Raw genomic sequence first — 14269 nt, 5'->3', positions numbered from 1 at the left:
AGCCTGGGCCTGGACTTGGGGACTCCAAGAGCCTGCTTGCTGCTCTATCCCACTGTGACTGAGCTGGTACCTAAGGCTCAAGACAGAGCCCCCATTTTCTCCCCCTGCTTTACTGAAACAGAAGGAGTCTTTCACCATAGCCACCATAGCTGGGAATGAGTTGGGTCACACCTGAAGCCAGCACATCTCAGAGGCCAATGTCCACAGCATATTACCTGGGTATCATTGTTGATTTATTCAGGGCCCAGGCACTCTTTAGTCAGCAGGTGATGAATCCTGCCAGGTCTCCACTGTGACAGGGCAGAAATGAGTTCAAGTTAAAGTCCCCTAGCCATTATGCTCTTTCTCTCCCATGAGTACAAATTTCTCCATGCTATGTGGCCACTGCCAGGAGATGGGAAAGGGGTGGCAAAAGCACTCCCTTTGCCCCCAGCCTGGTGTCTCAGTAGGTCACGTGCCCCACCGTCCACTGGCTATGAGCACAGCTGAGCCCTAGGACTTTCCTAGGAACTACAGTCCTTGTGGTCTAGACTGCCCCTGAAGTTCACTTAGGGCCCCAGAGCACTCCAGTTCATGGTGGCAAGGCTTGCCAGAACTCAAGCTCTGACCTCTGGGTTGGGCAATTCCCCTCTGGCTAGGGCTGGACCAAATACTCTCTCTGTGGGTGGAGATCAGCTGAATACAACCTGGTTCTACTTTCCACTGTGACAAGACAGTACCAAGTTCAATGCAAAGCCTCACAATCACTGTGTTCTCCCTCTCTCAAGCACACAGATTCTCCACACCACGTGGCCACTGCTGGTGCATGTGGGAGGGGTGGCATCGCCAATTCAAAACTACCTTTTCCACCCTCTTATGTGAAGTTAAAAGCAGGTACTGTGATTGTTCATCTGATTTTTGGTTCTTTTGATGGTGTTTTTGTGTGTAGCTAGTTATTAAAATTTTGTGTTCCTGCAAGGGGTATGAATGGTGTAGGCTTTTATTCAGCCATCTTGCTCTACCCCTTAGGTTTGTATTTTTAATCCTACAATGTGTCACCTCTATTATACTTCAAACTAAGCCTTGGTGTATAATTGGAGGAAAATTGCTCGAGACTCTACATGCCAAACAGTTATACATAAAGATAAGTTAATGGGGAAAGTTAACTGGTCACTTCAGAAAAGTAATTCTGTCAAGGAGAAGTTTTCCTACTTGACTATTTAGTTACTGCATCACCTTGTTTGTGAAGACAGGAAGTCATTTTACATAAGCTTTTAACATTTTATTTTGTTCTCTACTGGTTTAGAGGGGAGAGGGTGTGGAGAATACCATAATGATGCTTGGTACACACCATGTTTCACAGATCACTTGTGGTGATTGTATGGCTAGTGAATATTCCTCAAAGACTCATAAATATAGTTGTATCTTACTTGTTTTTACTAGTGTATAAGGGCACAAAGAACACGACTAGCATACAGTCACTTTATCCTGTGATTCCATCCCTGTGGATCTTTTCCCGTTCATCCATTGGTTCTCCTCAGGCTTACATTACTGAGTCAAAGTATAAGATTAAAGTCAATGAGGAGTAGGCTGAGGAATCACCTTAAATTGAATTCTTGTCACACCTCCTCCAAAAAGCATATGGATTCACACCTCCTCCAAAAAGTATGTGGATTAGCTAGAAAAGCCAAAGCCACACAAATTTCATCCACAGGAACCAGGGTTAGCACTCGGACATATTGTCTTGGACACCTTTCAACTGACCAATTGGTCTTAATAAGGGTCAGAGCTTTATATGGAGGAAGAAAATGAGGGCAATGTTTTCCTTCTTTAAACTTGCTTTCTTGTTCTCGTTATTCTAAGCTGCTCGGTGGGGCCTGAAGAAGTTGTCAGCTTAGAATGTAAATAAGACCAGAACAAGACATAGAAGGTAGAAAAAGACCTTGAAGAGACAAACACTATCTTCCTGGTTTTCTTCTGATACATTTTAGAGATGAAATCCTAGTTAAATTGGAGTATTGTGGCCGGGGAGTGAGGAGTTACGTAGCTCAGGCCTAGTGCTGCCTTTCCCTGGATAGGAAAACCAAGAGGGCCTTAGGTGGAGAATTCACAAATGCTGAGCAGGGAGGGATCTTAAAGATCTTGGCTGTAGCCAGTTGGTGATCCTAGCCATATTTAATCTTAGGTGTCAGAATTTACAAGGAAAAACGGACAATTTAGTTGTAACTTGTTACTTTGAATTCTCTGATGAATGGATTCCAAATTTCCTGAGTGAGAGAAAAGAAAGCACAAAACAATGCCATAGAACCTTCTTATTTGCATGTTAGCAGTTATAAGCTCAGCCTTCAGTCAACCTCATAAATAAAAAATTCAGCCTTTGTGAATGGCAAAAAGATCCATTTAGTAATCAGGCTGATGCACGAATTACTGTTGGGAGGGTTTTCATGTTTGGAATGAATTTTATGAAGCTGTCAGTACTGTTTTCTCATGTCAGGGTTGGATTTTATTTTCCTCTGGTTCTTAACAGACTCCAAAGTAAAACCCTAAGGAGGAGCACTCTCAAGAGTTCTATCATTTTTCAAAAGTCATTTGAAAACCAATCTATCAGCAGTGACAGAAGTAACTGGGATTTTACTCCTGCTATATGTCAAGTGCATTTGCAAAAGTTCTTGTAGCCATTGAAATTTCAGAATTCATAATAAGAATTTGGGGAAATTGATTTATTGGATTAGCAATCTGTGCTGAATGGGTTAAAAACAAGAGCATCTCCTTGTTTGACTTCATCCTCACATACTTAGCCCTCTCTAGAACTGTTGTGATATGTTTACTTCTTGAGGATAGCATTAGAGGAGCTTTCTATTCAGAAACATTTGCAAGTCATCTAATATAAACATAATCATTGATTTCTGCTGGGATATGAACAATGCCTTAAGTATTTGGTTTGCTACCAGCCTCAGTATCTTCAATTTCCTCAAGCTATCCAATTTTTCCAATTTCTTCTTTCTCTGACTGAAGGGGAGAGGAGATAAAGTTGTTTTTGTCATTCTCCGGGGGTTCTTTACATCTCTGTTTGTTAATCTTCTGAGCATAAAATTCGATATTGTTTGGGTCAGTGACTATTTAAAACTTGAAAGAAACTTCACTTGGAAAAAATATGTGTGTAAAACCCAGAACTTTGGCATTCAGCTTTTCCTCAACCTGGGACCCCTCATCCCTTTGGTCGTGCCCTTCATTTCATTTTTCCTGTTAACCTTTTCATTTTGGAAACACAGCAGGTGGATGAAGCATCAGGCCAAAGAATCTGGAGACCTCAAAACAGAGGTTCATGTGAGAGCCAGGAAAACTGATATCTTTTGTCGTTCTCTTAATTGTGTACTATTTGGACACTTGATAATTTGCGCCTACTCCATGAACACACACACACACACACACACACACACACACAAACCAGTAATTACAATTATTATTGTAGCATTGGTTTATCCTTCAGTTTACTTTTTCAATATGATTCACGGGAACAGAAAACGGAAGCAGGCTTCTATGAGTCTGCTAAGGCAAATTAAACCCTGCTTCAAGAAAATATAAGACTTCATAGCATAGAGGAACCTGAGGAAATCTTTTTCTAAATTCCATTAAATATCCTAAGCAGTTTGGCATAGATTATTCAATTTAATTCTCACAAAAGTTGTACAAAAAGATATTGAGGTTGATTTTATTTAAGTGATTTCACTATAAGATTTAGGTGTTAGGGTTTAACTTTACATCTTCTGACTTAAAACTGAAAGAGGGAGTAAAGAAGAATAAATTAAACTCTACTTATAAGTCTTGATTCTGTTGTTAGTAACAGCACCAAAATTAGTTGAGTAAATAGCTGATATAGCACTTTATGATGTTTTTTATTAAGAGTTTAGTTTTTAATTAAGAAAGAAAATGTATTATAAAAAAGTAAATTATAAATAAATCTACTTAATCAGTGTGAGATAGTTTTCTTTAGTAAGAAGAAAATTCTAAGAACTTTTAAGAGCTATATGGCTTTTTATAATGTAGCAAAATTAGAAATATGTCTTCTTAACATTTTCATTTAATAACAATAGCAAAGTTTCTGAAAGTGACCGTGAAAAATTAGTGCCATGAGTAAAGCATGTTAAATCACACTGAAACAAAATTTGCAATTATAAAAGTAAAAATCATGAGAAGGCCGGGCGCGATGGCTCACGTCTGTAATCCCAGCACTTTGGGAGGCCGAGGTGGGCGGATCACAAGGTCAGGAGATCAAGACCATCCTGGCTAACACGGTGAAACCCCATCTCTACTAAAAATACAAAAAATTAGCCGGGCCTGGTGGCGGGTGCCTGTAGTCCCAGCTGCTCGGGAGGCTGAGGCAGGAGAATGGCGTGAACCTGGGAGGCAGAGCTGGCAGTGAGCCGAGATGGTGCCACTGCACTCCAGCCTGGGTGACAGAGCAAGACTCCATCCCAAAAAAAAAAAAAAGAGAAAACTAAAAAAATAGGTAAGTACTAAAAATATGTATAAATTAAGAGAATATATTTGCATCTAGAGAACTTAAACTGTGAACAAGGTGATCATATCCCTGACAGCATATGTGGCTGTACCCTGTGCCCCACCTCAGTAAGTGATTTCTGTATTCTCCACTCCATATAGACTACCCTTGATCTGCTGCAACCCTTGAAATATGGTGCATACAATCATATAGCCATGAATATAACAACTGCTGGGAAAGTCCTCTGCCATGATCTTCCCATGAGGTATTTGAGAATATCAAATCATCTTTTGGAATATAAAAAGTCCCCTTTAGGAAGAGGCAAAAGCCCAAATTCATATCGAAAGTTACAGAAGAAAGATATCTAAGCATCAGACACAATTCCACTCATCTTGGTAACCCTAGACTTGGAAGGATCATGGCTGGACTTGGCAGCAGTTTTGGGCCAGCCTTTCCTATTCCTTTAAATGAAAGAGTCCTAATCATTGGTAGATTCTTGTGTGTGTCAAGGGTACAGTTAGGTCAGTGAATAGCAAAGCAGCAGAAGTGGTTCTGGAGAAATAGTTACCAGGATAGCAAGAGAAGATGGGTTAACTGAATAACTGTGAAAATTCCATAGTGCGTGTTACATAAGCTCTCAGTAAAATGAGATGGATTTTCCAAAACAGTGTTATTCTAAATTAATGCTATATATTAGTGTAGAGAAAAAAAAAAAACTAGGGAATAAAATCTATTTACACATTTGGAGAAAACCAGGGTTACATTTAGTCTGGTTCATGTCATAAACATCTGAGAAACTCCTAAAAAATGAAGAGATAACAAGAAAGTGTAATTCCCTTATTGGAACTGACAAAAAAAAATCAAATCCTCCCTGCTCTCCTAGATTTATAGGTGACTAATTTAATTACAGCCCCTTCAGTTTGAGAACACAGGAATAATCGAAAGCCATGTAAAATGAAAAATAAGAAAATAAATTCATTTTCAGAGGGAAATGTCAGGCCTTGTTTGAAGGCTTACCCTTTAAGATTGAGTAAACGAAATAAAACAAGATAAAAAAAAAAAGCTCGAAGCAACAACAAAACAATATACAGCATTTAAAAGCATTCTCTAGCACACAGGAGGTGAATGAAGAACCTTGTTTTAAAGAAGATTCACTGCAGGAAACAAAGATTAATATTAGATAATAGCTACTAAATGTTCTGTATCAAATTCAAGAAAACAATTCTATGAAAGAAGAGAAAAAAATGAGATAACTCAATAAAAATTGAAATATGAAAAGGGAACTTGTGAAGAGGTAAACAAATAAATTTTAAAAAAACAAGCTAAATAAAATAGGAGAGATTTCATGAAACTAAACATGTTACAACATAATTTTTTTTTTTTTTGAGACGGAGTCTTGCTCTGTTGCCCAGGCTGGAGTGCAGTGGCATGATCTTGGCCCACTGCAAGCTCCACCTCCCAGGTTCATGCCATTCTTCTGCCTCAGCCTCCCAGGTAGCTGGGACTACAGGCGCCCGCCACCATGCCCAGCTAATTTTTTGTATTTTTAGTAGAGACGGGGTTTCACTGTGTTAGCGAAGATGGTCTCGACCTCCTGACCTTGTGATCCGCCTCGGCCTCCCAAAGTGCTGGGATTACAGGTGTGAGCCACCACGCCCGGCCACAACATAATTTTTAAACCAATAAGTCATGATATACAATCATCAATATGTTATAGATCAAAGTTCAGAAAATAAATGTAGATATATAGGACCTTACTTAAAACTAATAAAGGAGAATTATTAGATAGGTAATAGCAATTAAATACTATGGAAGTTGTCTAGATTTTTAAAAATATCTAAAGATATTAAAAATAGTTAATTATCAACCTGCAAAACAAAACCCAAACCTTACCTTTCACTCTCCAGAAAAAAAAAACCCAAGGAATGTTAAGATACATTCTCTGACAGTAACATTATAACAATCAACTGAATAACACATACATATGTGCATTTGTGAACTTAATAACATTATTTACATTTTTTTGTTTCTTCATCCAGAAACACATTATTTCTGTCCCTTTATTCATAACTTCCACTAATATCGCAGTTAAAGCTTTTTAATTGAAATAGATTATGTCTAGGTTAATTATTCATTTATAAGTATAGTTTTTTGTAATATTCTCTTATTTAGAAAAGAAACAATGCATTTTATTTTAATACAAATTTTCAGGATTTTATAATTACTTTTTCTCACTCGTCACATGTAAGTATGTATTTCTCAGCAACATAACTAATATGGTCTGCATGCAGATATTTGAAAATTTGTCAGGACTTCCTTTTTGACCTACTACATATTCAATTTTAGTATCTATTCTACCTTTTCCAGAATTATTCTCTCAAGAAAATATTTAATCATATAGGGAGTTTGTAATTTTCTCACTATGTGTGTAGTTTTTGACCTATTGCTAACATTGCAGGAATTTAAGGAAGACAACATAAATATTTGCAAACATTCATACACAGAATTGTTTACCAACATAGTAGTTAAGATAGTAAATCAATGGTTATTCTCTGAATAGATTTTTGCCCTTCACCCCAGGGGATATTTGGCAATGTCTGGAGACATTTTTGGTTGTCACAGCTGAGGAGGTACTACTGGCATCTTGTAGGTAGAATCCAAGTATGCTGTTAAGCATCCTACAACAGGACAGCTCCCAGTAATGAAGAATTATCCAGCCCAAAGTGTCAACAGTACTGAGGCTGAGAAACCCTGCAGTGTACAACTGGAAACATTGTAAACCAAGAGGAGGGGAATTATTGAAAAGCCAAGGCTGGGCACGGTGGCTCATGACTATAATCTCAGCATTTTAGGAGGCAAAGGCTGGCAGATCACTTCATCTCAGGAGTTCAAGACCAGCCTGGGCAACATGGCTAAACCTACAAAAAAAATGAAAAAAAAATATTTCCATAAATATTTATGAAAATATGAAAAAATTTCATAAATATGAAAAAATTAGCTGGGTGTGGTGGCTCATGCCTGTAGTCCCAGCTACTTGGTGGGGCTGAGGTGGGAGAATTGCTTGAGCCCAGGAGGTCGAGGCCGCAGTTAGCCAAGATCACATCACTGCACACTTAGATAATAATGATATAGAAGAATATTATTGACATGAAAAATATCTAATTATATGTTTATTAGTGGGAAAACTATTACAGAACAACATATTTTAATGTGCTCCCCACAAAACACACTTAAAACTTTAAAGTTGTATAGGAAAATATTGACGACCAATCTTTTTAAAAAGCTGTTTTGCTGATTTCCAAGTTTCTGTATAGATCATGACTTTATCTGAGTTAATTTTAAAGTCACTTAAAATTTTCATTTCCTAAGTGGTTGTCTGATACCTGAGATTCAGTTACCCTGAAAGCATTACCCACTTTGCACACAACTTTGTTTCCTGGTAAAATGAAAATTTTTTTTATGCTACTATGTGACACTGCATCTTACTTTGTGTGGTAACACTGGAAGTGAGTGTTTCTTCAAAAAAGTAGAGACAATCTAAGGACTTTGGTAAAGATGCTAAAATAAAATGCTTCTGTAATCAGAAAGAAAATTAAAATATTAAAATTAGTGAACATGAAATATAGTTATTAAATCTACACAACTTAATATTTTTCTTTTTATTTCTGTATTACAGAACTCAGCATGAAGTTAAAGTTTAATAAATATTATTGTATGATTTGGAAAAGAGAATATATTCTCATTTATATTAACCTTTTATACTAAGTGAAGTTTACACAAATAAAGAGAATTACTCAGATTATTAATATGTATAAAGTGACTTAAAATACAATATTTTATTATATGCTGCATCAACCTGTCCCTGGAAATGTGTATATATTACCAGTATTTTGAGGAGATGTATTAGTTAGAAAGCTGTTAATTATAAAAAGAGAAAACCTTGTCTCGAACTCTTGTAATCTATAAAGAATACGATCAACTCATGTAACTAGGCATCTAAGGGAGAGAGGGTCCCAGCTACGGTAATATCAGAGCTGAATGCCATGACCAAGGACCCGGGTTATTTCCCTCTCCTCTCTGCTGAATTCAGAATCTTTGTCCTAGAACTCTTCCCTCTGAGGTGATTATAGAAGACGACTGGCAACGGCAACTGGGTCAATTTTCGTAATCATGTCTAGCCAGAATGAGAAAAGCCCTATTTAACTATGAGTTATAAATCTTTCCTTTCAATATGTTGAAGCCATTTAGGACCCGATCCCACACTTGGATCAAGGACCTGTTGTCAGTAGAATGTCATGAATCGATTGACTTAAATGGAATAATCAGAGTTCAACTCTGAAGTGGGGTTTGGAGTGTTTACTGAACAAAAGCATTGTTTGAGGTCCCCAACCCTCAATTAAAATATATATGAACAAAATTAATAGAATTTGAGTGAGAAAGAAAGTGTAAAATTAGGACAAGAAGCCAATATAACTAATTTTCCAATAACAAGAACAGAGTTTAGGCCTTTAGTCATCGTAAATATAAAGTTATAGCCTTTCAAGTGGTAAATAGCACCATGTCTGCACTTTAAATCATTTTATAAGCTTTACAAGTCATTTTCATAAAAATAATAAGAGCTGTATTTCACAGCAGACCTGGATGCCTTAAAAAGCAGGATCCAAAACAGAAACAAAAGAAGAAAATCATCTTGTCTACCACCAGATAATTTGAAGACCAGTCTATCAGCAGAAATATTAGAGACAGAGAATTTCTCTCTCCAAGCTTGCCACATGCTCTGTGTGGGAAAGAGAGTTTCTAGGGTGCCAGTTGAGTTGGTCTCCCCTGTGTGAGACACCCATGGGAAGCCACGGGCGGCCTCTGAGGAGAAAAGTCTCCTTATTGCCTTCCTGTCTTTATGCCCAGAGAGCATAACCGCTCAGCCGCGTTCCACAGGTTGCTCAGGGAGACAACGCTCCCTTGAAGCCGTGGAGTATAATCAAACAACTTGGCTCCTCCTGAAACCCGCTCCCACCGTTTCAGTCCTAGTAAGTTAAAGATCTTTAGTAGTTTAGACACAAGCCTTTGCTCGAGGAAATTCATAGAAACCTCCACTGCTATACATCTTATCAAATGACTCACGAGTTCTCCTACACTGATTAATCCTTTTCCTCATCCCTTCCTCCCCCTCCCGTCTGCCCTAAGAACCAAGAGCTTATAAACCATAAATTGGGCCGAGCCCGAGAGCTCTGGGACGTGAGCAAGCCGGCGACTCTCCTGTCCCTTGGACCAGCCTTTTAAATGCTTATTGCTTATTCTGTCTCTTTCCAACTCCTTAGTCTCCGCCGGACTCGGGGTACCCGCTGAGTGGTGTGAGGCTGGTTTCCCCAACATTCTGGAAGCATCTTCAGGATCTTAGTAAATGGGAAATTCATGAGCAATTTTGGTGAATGGACAGATGGGGCCGGTTGATTGAATTGATGGGATTGCAATCAAAATTCTCATTTGCCTACGTCCTCACCAGCTTGGCCGTATCCAGAATCTACTTGTGAATAATACTACTGGGTGGTTTTCAACTTGTACTTGATCCAGACATGTAAGTCTCTGATTTTAAAAACATATGTGTGCTTGTGCATGCACATGCACGTTGTGTGTGTGTGTGGAACAGCTCTTAGTATTACCATGTCCTTGTGATTAAAGTCAATGGAAAACTACAATAACCCAAATTAGGCAGGGCCAAAAACCTTCAAGAATGAAGACTTGGGTCACCCCATTAGATAAAGAGTGACAACCAGCTTGTATTAGTTCATTTTCATGTTACTGATAAAGACATACTCGAAACTGGGAATAACAAGAGATTTAATTGGGCTTACAGTTCCACATGGCTGGGGAGGCCTCAGAATCATGGCAGGAGGTGAACAGCACTTCTTACATGCAGTGGCAAGAGAAAAATGAGGAAGAAGCACAAGTGGAAACCCCTGAAAACCCATCAGATCTCGTGAGACTTATTCACTATCATGAGAATAGCATGGAAAAGACTGGCCCCTAAGATTCAATTACCTCCCCCTGGGTCCCTTCCACAATGTGTGGGAATTCTGAGAGATAAATTCAAGTTGAGATTTGGGTGGGGACACAGCCAAACCATATCATTCCACCCTTTGCCCCTCCAAATCTCATGTCCTCACATTTCAATACCAATCATGCCTTCCCAACAGTCCTCAAAGTCTTAACTCATTTCAGCATTAACCCGAAAGTCCACAGTCCAAAGTCTCATCTGAGACAAGGCAAGTCTTTTCCTCCTATAAGCCTGTAAAATCAAAAGGAAGTTAGTTACTTCCTAGATACAATGGGAGTACAGGTATTGCATAAATACAACCATTCCAAATGGGAGAAATTGGCCAAAACAAAGGGATTACAGGGTCCATGCAAGTCTGAAACCCAGCAGGGCAGTCAAATTTTAAAGCTCCAAAATGATCTTCTTTGATTCCAGGTCTCATATCCAGGTCACACTGATGCAAGAGGTGGGTTCCCATGGTCTTGGGCAGCTCTGCCCAAATGGCTTTGCAGGGTACAGCCTCCCTCCTGGCTGCTTTCATGGGCTGACATTGAATGTCTTGTTGCTTTTCCAGGCACACAGTGCAAGCTGTCAGGTGGATCTACCATTCTGAGATCTGGAGGACAGTGGCCCTCTTCTCATGCTCCACTAGGCAGTGCCCCAGTAGACACTCTGTGTAGGGGCTCCAACCCCACAGTCCCCTTCTGCACTGCCCTAGCAGAGGTTCTTCATGAGGGCCCCACCCATGCAGCAAACTTTTGCCTGGGCATCCAGGCCTTTCCATACATCTTCTGAAATCTAGGTAAAAGTTCCCAAACCTCAATTCTTGACTTTTGTGTACCCGCAAGCTCAACACCACGTGGAAGCTGCCAAGGCATGGGGCTTCTACCCTCTGAAGTCACAGCACAAGCTCTGCGTTGGCCCCTTTCAACCAAGGCTGGAGTGGCTGGGACACAAGACACCAAATCCCTAGGCTGCACACAGTATGGTGACTCTGTGCCCAGCCCATGAAACCATGCTTTCCTCCTAGGCTTCCGGGTCTGTAATGGGAGGGACTGCCATGAAGACCTATGACATGCCCTGTAGACATTTTCCTCATTGTTTTGGCGATTAACATTCAGCTTCTTACTACTTATGCAAATTTCTGCAGCCTGCTTGAATTTCTCCTCAAAAAATGGGATTTTCTTTCTACTGCATCATCAGGCGGCAAATTTTCTGAACTTTTATGCTGTTTCCCTTTTTAAATGGAATGCTTTTAACAGCACCCGAGTCACCTTTTGAATGCTTTGCTGCTTGGAAATTTCTTCTGCCAGATACCCTAAATCATCTGTCTCAGGTTCAAAGTTCTACAAATCTCTAAGGCAGGGGCAAAATGCCACCAATGTCTTTGCTAAAACATAACAAGAGTCACCTTTGCTCCAGTTCCCAACAAGTTCCTCATCTCCATCTGAGACCACCTCAGCCTGGATTTCATTGTGCATATCATTATCAGTATTTTTGTCAAAGCCAATCAACAAGTCTCTAGGAAGTTCCAAACTTTCCCACATTTTCCTATCTTCTGAAGCCTCCAAACTCTTCCAACCTCTGCCTGTTACCTAGTTCCAAAGTCACTTCCACGTTTTCAGGTATCTTTTCAGCAATGTCTCAGTCTACTGGTACCAATTTGACGTATTAGTTCATTTTCACGCTGCTGATAAAGACATACCCAAAACTGGGAACAAAAGGAGGTTTAATTGGACTTAACAGTTCCACATGGTTGAGGAGGCCTCAGAATCATGGTGGAAGATGAAAGGCTCTTCTTACATGACGGCAGCAAGAGAAAAATGAGGAAGAAACAAAAGCAGAAACTCCTGATAAACCCATCATATCTCATGAGATTCATTCACTATCACAAGAATAGCATGGGAAAGACTGGCCCCCAAGATTCAATTACCTGCCCCCGGGTCCCTCCTACAACATGTGGTAATTCTGGGAGATACAATTCAAGTTGAGATTTGGGTGGGGATACAGCCAAACCATATCACATCTGAAGTGGAAGAAAATGATAAATACCAGCTACAACCATGCGACCAGTTGCAGAAAAAAAAAGGTTATAATTGTTATGAGTATTTATCCTTTATTTTGTTATGGATATAAATATATACATAGATTATAAAATATCTGTTTTTCCTCTTTTATTTCCTTATCATGCAATATAACATATGGTAACTGAGTTACAAGACATACAGAAGAATGAACATCACCCAAAATCTGTTAGAAGTTTTTTACAACAGGTGAAAAAACTTCATTTTCCTTTTTCATGAAAAATGAATTGAAGAATGGCAGTGGCAGTGGCAGCGTGAGCGTATCCAGCTATGACGGCAGGGAAAGCAACTTACAAAGGCTGTTCTGTGGCAGGAGTTTGCCTTTATCATCCCCTTCTTGGTTTTTGTCTAATACTAATTTTCAAGTGTACTTATCATTCTATGAGTTCCCCATATCCTTCCAACAAATTATTTTTCTAATTAAATTGATTATGGTTTCTAGTTATGCAACCAAGAATCTTCATAAGTATTGAGAACTACTTGTTGAGGGGAGGGAATGCTAGCTTAATATCTTAAAATTTCTTTTTTTATTTAGTAAAAATTATGAAAGGACAAAAGAAGATAAAGATGAATGTTTAATCTTGAGAAGAAGACATTTTGAATCATAAGGGAAGTGGCTGAAACCTCAAAGGAAAAGATAGATGTACCAAACTACAAGAACATGTACAATGTGTATACATTATATAAAACAATAAGAACAATGAAAACTCCGTGAACAAAATTCAGACTTAACTGATGGCTGAGGGAAATCAATTGCAGAATAAAAACTAACTTCCATAAAATATGAGTGATATGGTTTGGATCTATGTCCCCACCAAATCTCATGTTGAATTTTAATCTCCAATGTTGGAGGAGGCCCTAGTGGGCGGTGATTGGATCATGGGATGGATTTCTCTTGAATGGGTTAGCACGCTCCCACCTTGATGCTGCTTTCATGACAGTGAGTGAGTTCTCACGAGATTTGGTTGTTTAAAAGTGTATAGCATCTCCCCTTCTTGCTCTCTCTTGCTCCTGTTCCCTTCATCTGACATGCCTCACTCCTCCTTTGCCTTCCAACATGATTGGAAGCTTCCTGAAGCATCCCCAGAAGCAGAAGCTATTGTGCTTCCTGTACAGCCTGCAGAACTATGAGCCACTTAAACCTCTCAGGTATTTCTTTATAGCAGTGCAAGAACAGACCAATACAATAAGTGACTTCTTGAAAAATTTTAAGAAAATGTGAGCAATGAGTAGAAAAAGAATTAAAGGCCATATAGAAGTAGCTCACTAGGGACTTGGGAAAACATTCCCCAGAACTTGGAAACAAAGAACTAGAAAAGTGATGATGGTCACTCGCCAGAGTACTGTGTAAGGGTTCAGAGCAATTCAGGAAGCCTGCTGCCTAAATCAGTCTCCCTGCTTTTATTATCATTCTTGAAGGGGGAGAAGAACAATGTGGAGATGGTACCATTGTCTACCAAAACAGAATGAAATGAGAAATAGAAATAAATAGTGTTCAGATTCTAAAATAATTTAGAAATGATACCGTATGTAAGATATTCAAATAACATGAGTTTTCCTACATTTCAACCAAAATTCATTAGAAAATGTATTGTAACAATATTTTCCCATTTCTAAAGGTGACAAAAAGTATAGCTAGGGAAATCAGTTAAGTAATAAGTAAGGATTACA

This window comes from Hylobates moloch, unplaced genomic scaffold (genome assembly GCF_009828535.3).
Source record: "Hylobates moloch isolate HMO894 unplaced genomic scaffold, HMol_V3 SCAFFOLD_8, whole genome shotgun sequence".
Lineage (NCBI taxonomy): Eukaryota > Metazoa > Chordata > Mammalia > Primates > Hylobatidae > Hylobates > Hylobates moloch.
Note: the sequence above shows the minus strand (reverse complement) of the source record.